This window comes from Zingiber officinale, chromosome 5A (genome assembly GCF_018446385.1).
Source record: "Zingiber officinale cultivar Zhangliang chromosome 5A, Zo_v1.1, whole genome shotgun sequence".
Lineage (NCBI taxonomy): Eukaryota > Viridiplantae > Streptophyta > Magnoliopsida > Zingiberales > Zingiberaceae > Zingiber > Zingiber officinale.
This window is the reverse complement of record NC_055994.1, coordinates 147,644,644-147,656,020: the sequence shown is the minus strand read 5'-3', so window position 1 is coordinate 147,656,020 and position 11,377 is coordinate 147,644,644. Positions and strand designations below refer to the sequence as shown.

The 11,377-nt window shown below is 41.8% G+C and overlaps 1 long non-coding RNA gene across 3 annotated transcripts; it reads left to right on the top strand.

Annotated features, from left to right (window-relative positions):
• The first annotated feature begins 8,996 nt into the window (after window positions 1-8,996).
• On the top strand, window positions 8,997-11,073 carry LOC121982352. 3 transcript variants are annotated; one of them, XR_006112081.1, is made up of 4 exons: window positions 8,997-9,578; window positions 9,666-9,822; window positions 10,403-10,754; window positions 10,829-11,073. It is a non-coding gene; the product is annotated as an uncharacterized LOC121982352 (long non-coding RNA). The 3 variants fall into 3 exon arrangements; XR_006112080.1 differs by having other exon boundaries at window positions 8,998-9,307; XR_006112079.1 differs by having other exon boundaries at window positions 8,999-9,822.
• The last annotated feature ends 304 nt before the right edge of the window (window positions 11,074-11,377 follow it).

Below are 11,377 nucleotides of genomic sequence, written 5' to 3'. Positions count from 1 at the left end.
CAAATTAGTTAGGTCCTACGTTGTATTTGATCTCTGTGTCTGAGTGTGCAGGAGCTTAGGAGCACAGGAAGTCGAGCAGAAGATGCAGCTAGCGAGAAGGACGGCACGGGAAGGGAGCCGACGGGCTCGGTGCGTCTGAAGGACGAGAGAGCTGCGGAAGAGTGTACCGGTGGGCGAGAAAAACGTGCGCGGTGTTCGAGGGATGTTTAGCCGGGGAGGAAGGCTGCTCTAGGAGAAGGTCGAAAATTGGGTTCGGGTGAGCCCTATTTCGGTTGGCCGAAATCACCCAAAAGAACGAAGCTTCGGAAGTCAAAGTGAAGGAAACATCGAGCTGGAATTCAAGCTCAAGGCGCCTTGAACAAAGCATGGAGGCACCTTCATGGGCTCGTTGAAGGCGCCTTCATGACTCATTGAAGGTGCCTTGAGCTGGTAAAAACTGACCATTTGCGCTGCGGATAAAGTTTTATCCACCCACTCAATGGAGGCACCTTGGACCTCCGAGATAGAATTTCCAAAGGCTATTTAAAGGCCCCTGGAACTATGAATTAGTAATAAACTCAGTATTCAACTCTGTAATCAATTCCTAGCAGCTTGTGAGCTTTCTCAGTGTGTAAAAAGACTTCTCCGCCTACAGTAAAGGAGACTTTCTTAGTGCGCGCTTTTCATAGCCCTGGATTAACAACCTTCTTGGTTGTAACCAGGTTAACTCCCGAGTCTCTAGTTTATTTTTGTTTCCTTTTTGTTTTAGTCTTATTATAGTTGCTTTTATTTTGAGTTGAAAATTCCGAGGAGGGTATACTTTATTTTTTCAGGCAATTCACCCCCCTCTTGCCAGCCTCTGCTGCACCAACAGAGCTGTCTGCTTGCCATAGGCAGAACCATGACGTATTCGCTTGGTCGACCCACGAGCTCCCCAGAATTTTACCGAGCGTTGCCCAACATGAGCTTTATATCCAACTAGACGCCCGACCCATGAAACAGCGGAAAAGAGACTTCAGCGCGGAGCAGAACATGATTATTCGGGTGGAAATAGAAAAATTACTAGAGGTCGGCCACATGCAGGAAGTCCGGTTCTCGAGCTGGCTTACCAATGTTGTGTTGGTCTCCAAGTTAGGCAACAAATGACGGGTGTGCATCGACTTCCACGATTTGAATAAGGCGTACCCGAAGGATTTTTATCCACTACCTCAGATAGACTAGATGGTGGACTTTACGGTGGGATGTGAGCTGATCTGCATGCTCGATGCATATCAAGGCTACTACCAAGTGCTGCTCGCCAAAGAAGATCAGGAAAAATTTAGCTTTATCACAACCGATGTAACATTCTGCTTCAATGTCATGCCGTTCGGATTGAAGAACATCGGCACTACCTACCAGAGGCTCATGAACAAGGTGTTCTGGAAGCAGATCGACCACAACTTGGAGGTATACGTCGACGACATATTAATAAAGTTAGTCCGAGCTGCTGATCTATATACAAATATCGAAGAAACATGCTAAACCTTGAGGACATACGAGATGAAGTTGAACCCGAGCAAGTGTCTATTCAGCGCTAAGAGTGAGTGCTTCCTCAGATACATTGTCATCGAGCGAGGGATCGAGGCGAATCAGAGCAAGGTAAAGGTACTGCAAGACATGCCCCTGCCCCGTAGCATAAAGGAGGCTCAACGATTGACCGAACGGATCACAACGTTATCCAGATTCATATCCAAGTCATCCGATCAGAGTCTACCATTCTTCAAGGTGTTGCGCCGAGCGATAAGATTCCAGTGGGATGCAGAGTGCGATCCGACGTTGGAAGAGCTCAAGGAGTATCTTAGCTCCTTGCCTGTGTTATCTAAGCCGAACATCGGGGATCCGCTTTGGATTTATTTGTCATCCACTAAGTATGCAATCGGATTGACATTAGTCAAGCAGAACGACCATGAATAGCAATCTGTGTATTTTTTAAATCATATATTGAAAGACACTCGTCTGGAAAAATTAGCTTACACTTTGGTGCTTGCCGCTCAGAGACTCCGTCCATACTTCCTCGCTCATCCGATCATCGTCATGACTAACAGTACCCTGGGAAGAGTTTTCCTCAACCCAAAGGCGTTCGAGCAGATAATCAAATGGACAACCGAACTAAGCGAGTTTGATATTCAATATCAACCCCGATTGGCGATCAAAGCCCAGGCCTTGACTGATTTTGTTACAGAGGTCCAGAACGTCGAGCCAGTAGCAACTTGGAGAATATGTGTCGATGGTTCGTCCACTCGACAAGGCAACGAGATTGGCATTCCGCTCATTGCACCACAGGAAGACCGGATGCAACTTTCTGTTCGGCTGGATTATCGGGCCACCAACAACGAAGCTGAGTATGAAGCCTTGATAGCCAGCCGGCTTACAGGCAGCGCGGCATATCGGAGCCACAAAAGTCTTTATTCACTTGGACTCTCAGTTAGCTGCCCAACAACTATCAGGGATGTTCAAGATTAGCAGCTCCCGACTCAAGTTATATGCAGAAGATTTTGATAAGCTGAAGGCAAATTTACAAGAAGTCACTCTACAAAAGATCCCTCGATCTAAAAATTAAGCAGTAGATGAATTGACTAAGTTAGCTAGTTCATTATCTCCAGTCTTGATCAGCCGATCGATAGAGCAGGTCTCATTAGTGGCGCACATAGGCCAGATGGAGGGGGTGGTCTTCTCGAGTGACTGGAGAATGCCGCTGATTGAATTCTTCCGATTGAGTAGAACTCCGGCCGACCAGGAGGCAGTGCGACTATTAAAGAAGAGGGTTGGGCGGTTCACCTTGGTCGGAGATCAGTTGTATAAAAGAGTCTTCTCTAGACGCCTGCTCAAGTGCGTTAGACCAGAGGACGAAGAGTACATTGTGTAGGAAGTGCACCAAGTCTCCTATGAAAACCATCTGAGCAGCCGTTTGTTGGCTCGAAAGATTCTCCTAGCAGGATATTTTTGGCCAACCCTCCAAGAGGATGCCGCTCGGACAGTAGTCACATGCCTATCCTGACTACTTCTCAAAGTGGGTGAAGGCCGAGTCACTAGCAATGATAAGTGAGCAGATAGTCATCAAATTCATCTGGCAGAACATCTTATGTCGATTCGGTATCCCCAACCTGCTTATCTTGGATAATGGGAGACAGTTCGCGGGTCAGAGGCTCAGGGAGTGGTGCGAAGGCTATAGCATCTAGCAAGCCTTCACCTCAATGACCTACCCCCAGAGCAACGACTAGGCAGAAGTTACAAAGCAGGAGATCCTTAGAGACTTACGAGCTCGGCTTGACCACGCTGGGGGCTGCTCGGTCGACGAGCTCCTGAGTGTCATGTGGGAACTTCACACTACTCCAAAAGAGGCGACCGATGTAACACCATTCCAGCTGGTGTATGGAGGAGAAGCAGTGGTCCCCGTGGAGGTTGCAGTAGAATCCGACTAGGTACGACTCAACGACGAGGGAAACACCGAGCGAAGGTTAATGAAGCTCGACTTGGTGGATGAAGCACGGGATAAATCTTCCGTTCGGCTAATGGCATATCGGCAGCAGATGAAGCAAAACTACAACCGAAGGGTGATACCGAGATCCTTCCAGGTTGGCGATCTGGTCTGGAAGAAAATCAAGCTGGTCAGGGACGTCACCAAGCTCAAGGCGCCATGGGGGGACCTTACAAGGTTGTACATAAACTTCGCTCGGGGGCCTACTACATAGAAGATGAAGACGGAAGACGGATTGAGCGGTCGTGGAGCGCGAATCATCTCCAATCCTATAGGGTCAGGTGAGAGGTGCATGAGCAAATATAAATGCACTTGTGTATATGCCTTCTGAATGTAGGACAGACATCAACAATCATCATCAATGGTCGAGTGACAACCTTAAACTCCTATTGTCATTAACATTCGAGCGACGACTTTAAACTCCTGTTGTCATCAACGGTCGAGCGGCGACCTTAAGCCTCTGTCATCATCAACGATCGAGCGACGACCTTAAACCCCTGTCGTCATTAACGGTCTAGTGGCGACCTTAAAACCCTTATCATCATCAACGGTCAAACGATGATCTTAAACTCTTGTCATTATCAACAATCGAGCGGAGATCTTAAACCCTTGTTGTCATCAACAATCAAGCTGCAACCTTAAACCACTGTCATCATCAACGGTCGAGCGGTGACCTTAAAACCCTTGTCGTCATCAACAGTCAAGTAGTGACCTTAAACCTGATACTTCAATTAGTATCCAAAAACACCGCGTAAAGGCAATAGTTTTTTTTACTGCAAGGTGGTCGTTCAGCAAGGACGAATTGATCGAGCGGTTATGAAAGTGGATAGTCATTTACCGATTGAGTGGCCACGAAGCCACATTTGCAGAGCGCTATAATTAGCGATTCGTAAAGCAAAAAATATGAAAAGAAAAAGCCAAACGACGCAAAACGAAAGAGTGACAATAAAAAGGCTTGCCAAACGGACAATCATTCATTAGCACTAGCACAATTTTTACATGTCTAAAAAAGAGGTAGTACAAAAAAAAGAAGGCGCGCGAGAGCATGCTCATTCAAGATAATCCAGAATGTCGTCAGGCGACGACTCGGTCATCTTGTCCCGGCCGATGACCTTGCTTGTCAGAGCAGTTGATCGAGCATCCCGTCAATCGCAAGGTTGAAGAGACGGAGCTCCCAATCGGTGACCTTGTAATTGAAGGCATTCGAGCGGAGGTAAGCCTTTTTCTGTGCCTTGAACCGCATGGATTCAATGTCTTGGTAAACTTGCAATGCCGCTCGAGAGGCTTCTAGGTCTGCCTTTAACTACACCAGCTTCTCATCCTTGGCTTCCAGCTGGGCCTTCGTTGCAGACTGATCGACCAACCTGCCCTCTCGCTCGGCGTCCAGAGACGCCTTCGTGTCCTTCAGCTTTTGAGATAACATCCAAAACTTCTTATTTTTGATCTCCAAGTCCTCGATGGCCTGGAGCTTTTTGGTGTTGGCCAAGTTGAGCTTGGACTCGAAGGAGTTGGCTTGCTTATTAAGCCGAGCCAATTGTGCAGCCTGCTCGGCGCTTTTGCCTTTCTCGACCTCCAGTTTCTCGGAGCTCATGGCTAGATCGACTCTTAATTGAGCCATCTCAACGCTCATCTACTCCAGCTATGCTTGGGAAGTAGACGATTGGCCGCTCGGTGCATGTAGCTGCTTGACTTCTTGCTCCAAAAATATGAGTCTTTGGCACATGGTCAGACTCTCTACCCAGTACTATAAGGAACCCAGGAAAGTATTAGAGCCGAGTGAAAATAAATTGGAACATACAAGTAAAATACTCACCCTAGTGGACATCTGGGTATGACTGTCGGCGAGTGCCCCCAGAGGCATGACCACTGCGCAAGCCCTAGCGTCAGCCCATATCTGGGCGAGCGGACTCTAAATAATTATCTGGTGCTCAAGGGCTCGGGATTCAGCGTTGTTTGAAGCACGCCACTCATCTGTAGGCAGATGAATGACTGCCATTATATGACATCGATCGCTTGGAGCGGACGGGGCTGACGTTGCTCTACCAGTCGACTGAGGTGATTACGCCGGTCGAACATGGGACACTTGTGCTCCCGACAAAGTGGGTGGCATGAAAGCGACTGGCGGTGCAACTATTAATCCCTTAGGCAGACCGGATAATGATGGTGTCCGGTCGGAAGATATAGAGCCTGGGAGCACAATGACTCCCTGATCAGGAGCAAGCACGGAGGTTTTGCCCAGCTCAGAAGGGGGAGAAGAGACGATCGGTGTTGGAGTCTACAAGGTGGAAGTCGCAGATCGGGAGGAACCCCCTTCCGCTCGGCGCCTCTTGTGGTGTCGCAGGGGCTCGTCGGAAGTCACTGACTCCGAAGCGACTGCTATCGGGACCATGGACGACCGTTCAGGTAAAAGATCTGCTGTTGTAGCCGTCGCATCGTTCGCGGCTGCCCGACTTCCTCCAACACCGCTCCCCAGCACTTGAGTTCCCTCCTTCTCGCCGAGCGGATCTTTGTTGGAACCGATCGATTGCAGACCGCAGCTCTCCAGCTCAGCCACGGCCGTGGCATTGATGTATACGTCCGCAAGCTTACACTTACCGGCCAGACGCGCTTTCAACATGATTCAAGCGGAATAAAGGAAGAAAAATTAGTTAGATTCAAAGGTTGGGGAAAAGAAAGAGCATACCTAGGCTGGACGGAAGCCTTATGCGGATTGGGCTTAGGTCGAACACGTAGAGGACGCCCTCCGGCAGCAACTTGTGGATATGGTATTTCTGACTGGCTAAGCTGGAAGCTGCATGGTGGTAGTTCGATCGGCTCTTGTATGTCTTGAGCTCGAGAGGGTTCGATACCTCTAATTGCCAGCTGGTCGGAAAGTTTGATCGCTCGGGAAAATGAACAAAGAAGTAGTAGTCCTTCCAATACTTGTTGGAGGATGACATCTTATCAAAGAAGACTAGGCTCACTCGGGCTTGGAAGAGAAAAGTCCCCGGCTCAGACAATTTGGGATAATAGAAATAGTGGAAGAGTCGAGGAGTAAGAGGAATGTCGTGTAGGCAGAACAGAATAATGACCCCGCACAGCAGCCGAAAAGAATTCGACACTAGTTGATGGAGAGAAATACGAAAATATTTATAAACGGCAGAGAAGAAAGGGTGGATCGGGAACCACAGTCTGGCGGTAAATTGCTCCCTACAGAAGCATAAAAACCTAGAGGCGGCTCGTTTGGATGGTCGAAAGCCGAAGGAAGACCGATTTAATAAAGTCATTTTGTCTTATGATTTCGAAATGATCAATGAAGATTATTGTGTTTACCTAAGGAAGAAAAAAGGAAAGTTTGTCATCTTATCATTATATGTTGATGATATGCTACTAGTTGGACGTGACATAAAGTGTGTGATAGAAGTCAAATCATGACTTTCATCACAATTTGATATAATAGATATGGGAGAAGCTGAGTACATCTTAAGAGTGAAAATAATTAAAGATCGATCGAAAAAACTTTGGGGTTGTCTTATATCACTTAAATGCTACAACACTTCAATATGTCAAATTAAAATATTGAATAAAAACCTACAGTGAAAGATACTATTTAGAGCAAAAATATGTATCCCAAGACTCTTGAAGAAATAGTTGAAATGATGAAAAAAAATCATATGTTAGTGCTGTTGATAGTTCAATGTACGCTATGCTGTGTACTCGTCCTGATATAAATTATATTGTTGGCTTAGTTAGTCATTTCTAGTCAAACCTAGAATCAAGATATTAAAAAGGGGTAAAGAGGATATTCAAATATCTCAAAGGGACAGAGGATTATTGTCTTTGTTTCCAAGGATCAAATATGAGCATGAGTGGCTACACTGATGTAGATTAGGCGGGGGACCTTGATGACAGAAAATTCACACTTGGTTATACCTTCTTGCTAAATGGTGGTGTCATCTCATGGAATAGCAAGAAACAAGCTTATGTAGTGCTGTCGAATGAAAGCTGAGTATGTGGCTTATATAGCAGCTACGCAAGAGGCTGTCTGGTTAAGAAGTTCCTGAAGCATATGAAGATTGCTGAGAATGGTGGAAGTCCTGTTACAGTGTAGTGTGATAGTCAAGTTACTATAGCTTTTTTCAAATATCCCAAATATCATAGTAAATACAAGTATATAGAAATTAATATAATTTTGTAAGGGATATTGTTGATAAGGAAAAGATAGTTTTTAAGTACATTCCTATACGTAATATGCTTGTAGATCCTTTTACTAAGTCATTGACCAAAGAGTTATTTCAAGGATATGTGAAGTATTTGGGACTTCAAAAAATGTAATATATTGTAAAGACAATTAGATATATGAAAGTATAATGATCTATTCAATGTATTTGTCTTTGTTACAATTAAATAAAGTCTCAATAAGAATGTTGGTAAGTTGAGATTAATCCACTCACATGGATAATTATCTTTATTTGTTAAGTATAAATAGAGATAAGACCATTACTTATGAGACAACTTATGTAGTTGTGAATAGAGACATACTCATAAGTTAAGATCACCTTGATAATTGTGTTAAGATGAGAACATTTATGTAATGATTGAAGTAAATGAACCAACTATTTACTGAATCTGCTTAAGGCCAAATTGGAATGCATATGTTGAATTTAGGATTGACATAAGTATGTCTAGATCGAAATTTGTACAATGTTAAATTTTGAGAAAAAAATATGCACTCTTTTTAGTAAAGAGAATAACATCATAACATATGATTCATACCACATGTGCTATGACGACAAGAAGGGTAGTAAGAGAATGAATCTCTACTTCTCTACTATGTGAGATGCTTGAGATTATAAGTTAATCTCAATCTTACCTTAAGTGACTATTTAACTATCTACTTAAAGTTCTGATAAGTGACTGTTACTGTAGCATGCTTCCTATTTGCTATGAGTTATTCGGTTTATGGAACATAACTAGGAAAACGACTGATTAGAATGAATAGATTCTAGCTAAAAAGAAAAATTAACATTGATTTATATCTTTGACATTTATTTACTAATACCAGTTACATTTTTGTTCAGTACATAAAATATAATTGTGAATAATTGTATTAAATTAGAAATGTTAAACATGCACTCGATATAATAGTCATTTTCAATTATTAGAGATGTTTTATAATGATATAAATGATTTAATTTAAGATAAAAGTAAGTTATTGATGCCTATGGTTCGTTTTATAGAACAGTTATATAAGGTGTAAAATTATTTTAATAATAATTATTCTATGTATTTATTATTGTACGAACTATTTATTCTAAAGTATAGATTAAATATTTTTATTTGATCTTATAATCTATATGTTTTACAGGATCTTTACGACCATATAATTTTTATGGATTAATTTAAACAAATGAGAGGCATTGAATGTTGCAGAATTTGCAACGTTAGCCTTAGGAAGTGAAAGAGGTGACCCGCAATTTGTTAGGATCCAATTGCGGATTCGCTATTTGAGTCTCGCACCCACTCACACACAACTGCGCCGCCACCGTACTCCAAACCCTATTTCCCATTCCGATCGCCCCTATTCATCTCATCCCTGCTCTTCCATCGACATAAATCTGAGCGAGGATCCAAAAAGAAACCGTCGGTCTTTTCTTTCGCCCTGCAAATTGCTCCCCATCCCTTGTCCTCTTCCGGAAACTACAACGTGCGACGCCGTAGGAATCGGCCTTCCGTAGCGTACACCTCACCGCAGATCTGCGCCAGCTGGGATTCTGAATCAACGTCTTCTGCCAACTTCTGGGTCATCTCCTTCGTCCACCCCGGAGTCAGGTCGCAGCGCCTCTAACACCGATCTCTCTTCCTCTATCGATCTGCGTCTTTTCTATTTCCCCAACGTCTCTCCTCTCATTATCACTGCCGTTTATTCGACTTTCTTGGCTTCTAGATTTTTTTTTCTCTCGTTCTTTCGTGGCACATTTGGACCCTGTTTTATTACAGTAATATCTACAATTCATGAAGGCTTAGTTTTCTTGCATCGGCTCCCTGGTGCTGGCTCAAAATCTTTTTCCCAGCCAACAGCAGCAATTTTTTATTTTTGGTGGTATTCGTTCTGTAAATTTGCAGTACTTTTTTTTTTTAATCTTCGATACTGCTGTTGGAGACTGAAGTTGAAGGTTGATTTTTGCAGGTAGCAAACTTTATCGTGGAGTGAGATGATCGAGCTTGGCCGAAGGAATGAGGATAAGTCGTGCATGATTTGGCTTACTCATGAAACTTCAGGATGAAGAAAAAACATTCCGGTCTTTTTACATTTGGCATGGGAGGAATTGGAAAGATTTTGCTGGGTAAGTTAAAAATAAATCTTTGTTATATTTTAATTACGTTGTATTGGTGGTGTTTTTAATATCAAAATCTACATTAAACTTTATTTTTAGATCACCAATTCTAAATTGAGCAAATTAAAAAAAATTAGGCTTAATTATTTTTTCCCCATAATATTCCCATAGTGAAACCAATACATTGCACCATTTTTTCTCAATGATTTTCTTTATGATGATCTCTTTCTGCTTCGCTATTTTAGGCTATTACTAAGAAGCGTAAGTTGGTGGGAGGATAGTATGAATATAAATAAACTCACAAATTCAATTTTTTATGAGACCAGTTATAGTTTTTTTAGTTCAATAACTAAAAATTAATTTGGTTAAATTTTATTAATGAATTTATATGAGTTATTATTTTTATTTCAATATGCGAAAAGTGAAATTTTAATCATTTTCCAAGGTTCCAAAATTTGCTAGGCGTTAGTTATGTGCTAGATCAACGCCTAGGCTAGCACATAGAAGTTCATGTGTTTCTAAATTTATATGAGTTGTTTCTAAATTATTGTTACAATAAATTTATTTTAATTTTATAATTATAATACAGGACAAATACGATGAGCTCGAGATAGCACATAGAAGTTCATGTGCTAGTGAGGAAACTGAGTCATCTATCGGTAATAATTTGGATTTATGGTTGAAGGCTAGTGGGGGGCAGAAAGGGGGAAGGATATTGGGAATGAGTTCTTTAAGCAAAAATCATAGAGTTTCCCGTAAATCATTTTCCACCCCAATAACAGTTACGACTCAGATCAATTCCTTGACTGAAGAGGTTTCACATTTAAAGGGCATAATATTAGAAAGAGATGAAGAAAGAAGAGTTAGAGATGTAGAAATGAGAGCTAGCCAGGAAGAAATGAGAGCTCTGCGTCAACAACAAAATGAAAATCAATGTTGAAGTAAGTAAAAATTATTTTTTTTCATATATAGAAATTTCTTTATTGTAATCATTGATATTGTTTATATTATGCAGGAAGAAGATGGAGAAGATTTAGTCATGTTTGGAATTTTTTTGAAATATGGATGGTTTAAAACTTCTTATGATTTGGATTGTATAGATTTTAGATCTTTTGTGATGTTTGTATTTTGATGTATTATATGTTTGGCTTGTAAGGGTATTAGATCATGTTTGTATTTTCATGTATCATATGTTTGGATTGTAAGGATATTAGATGATGTTTGCATTTTAATGTATGGAATGTTTGGATTTTATGGATATTTTGTGATATATTTGGATTTGATGTGATTTGATTTATGTATAGTTTTATTGTTAGATATGATGTGTTAGATAGGATGTGTATTTATTAGATGCATATTTGTGTATTAATCAGGTTAAATATAGAAATAATAAAATCTTGGATGGGGTTTGTTATGTTTTGCGACAAATTTTGTGACGAAAATATTTTCGTTGCAAGTCTATCGTAATATATCAAAAAAACAGTACTAGATTTTGCGATGAATTTTCATATTCTTCGTAGAATGTGCGATAAATTTGCATATTCGTTGCAGATTTTGTGACAAA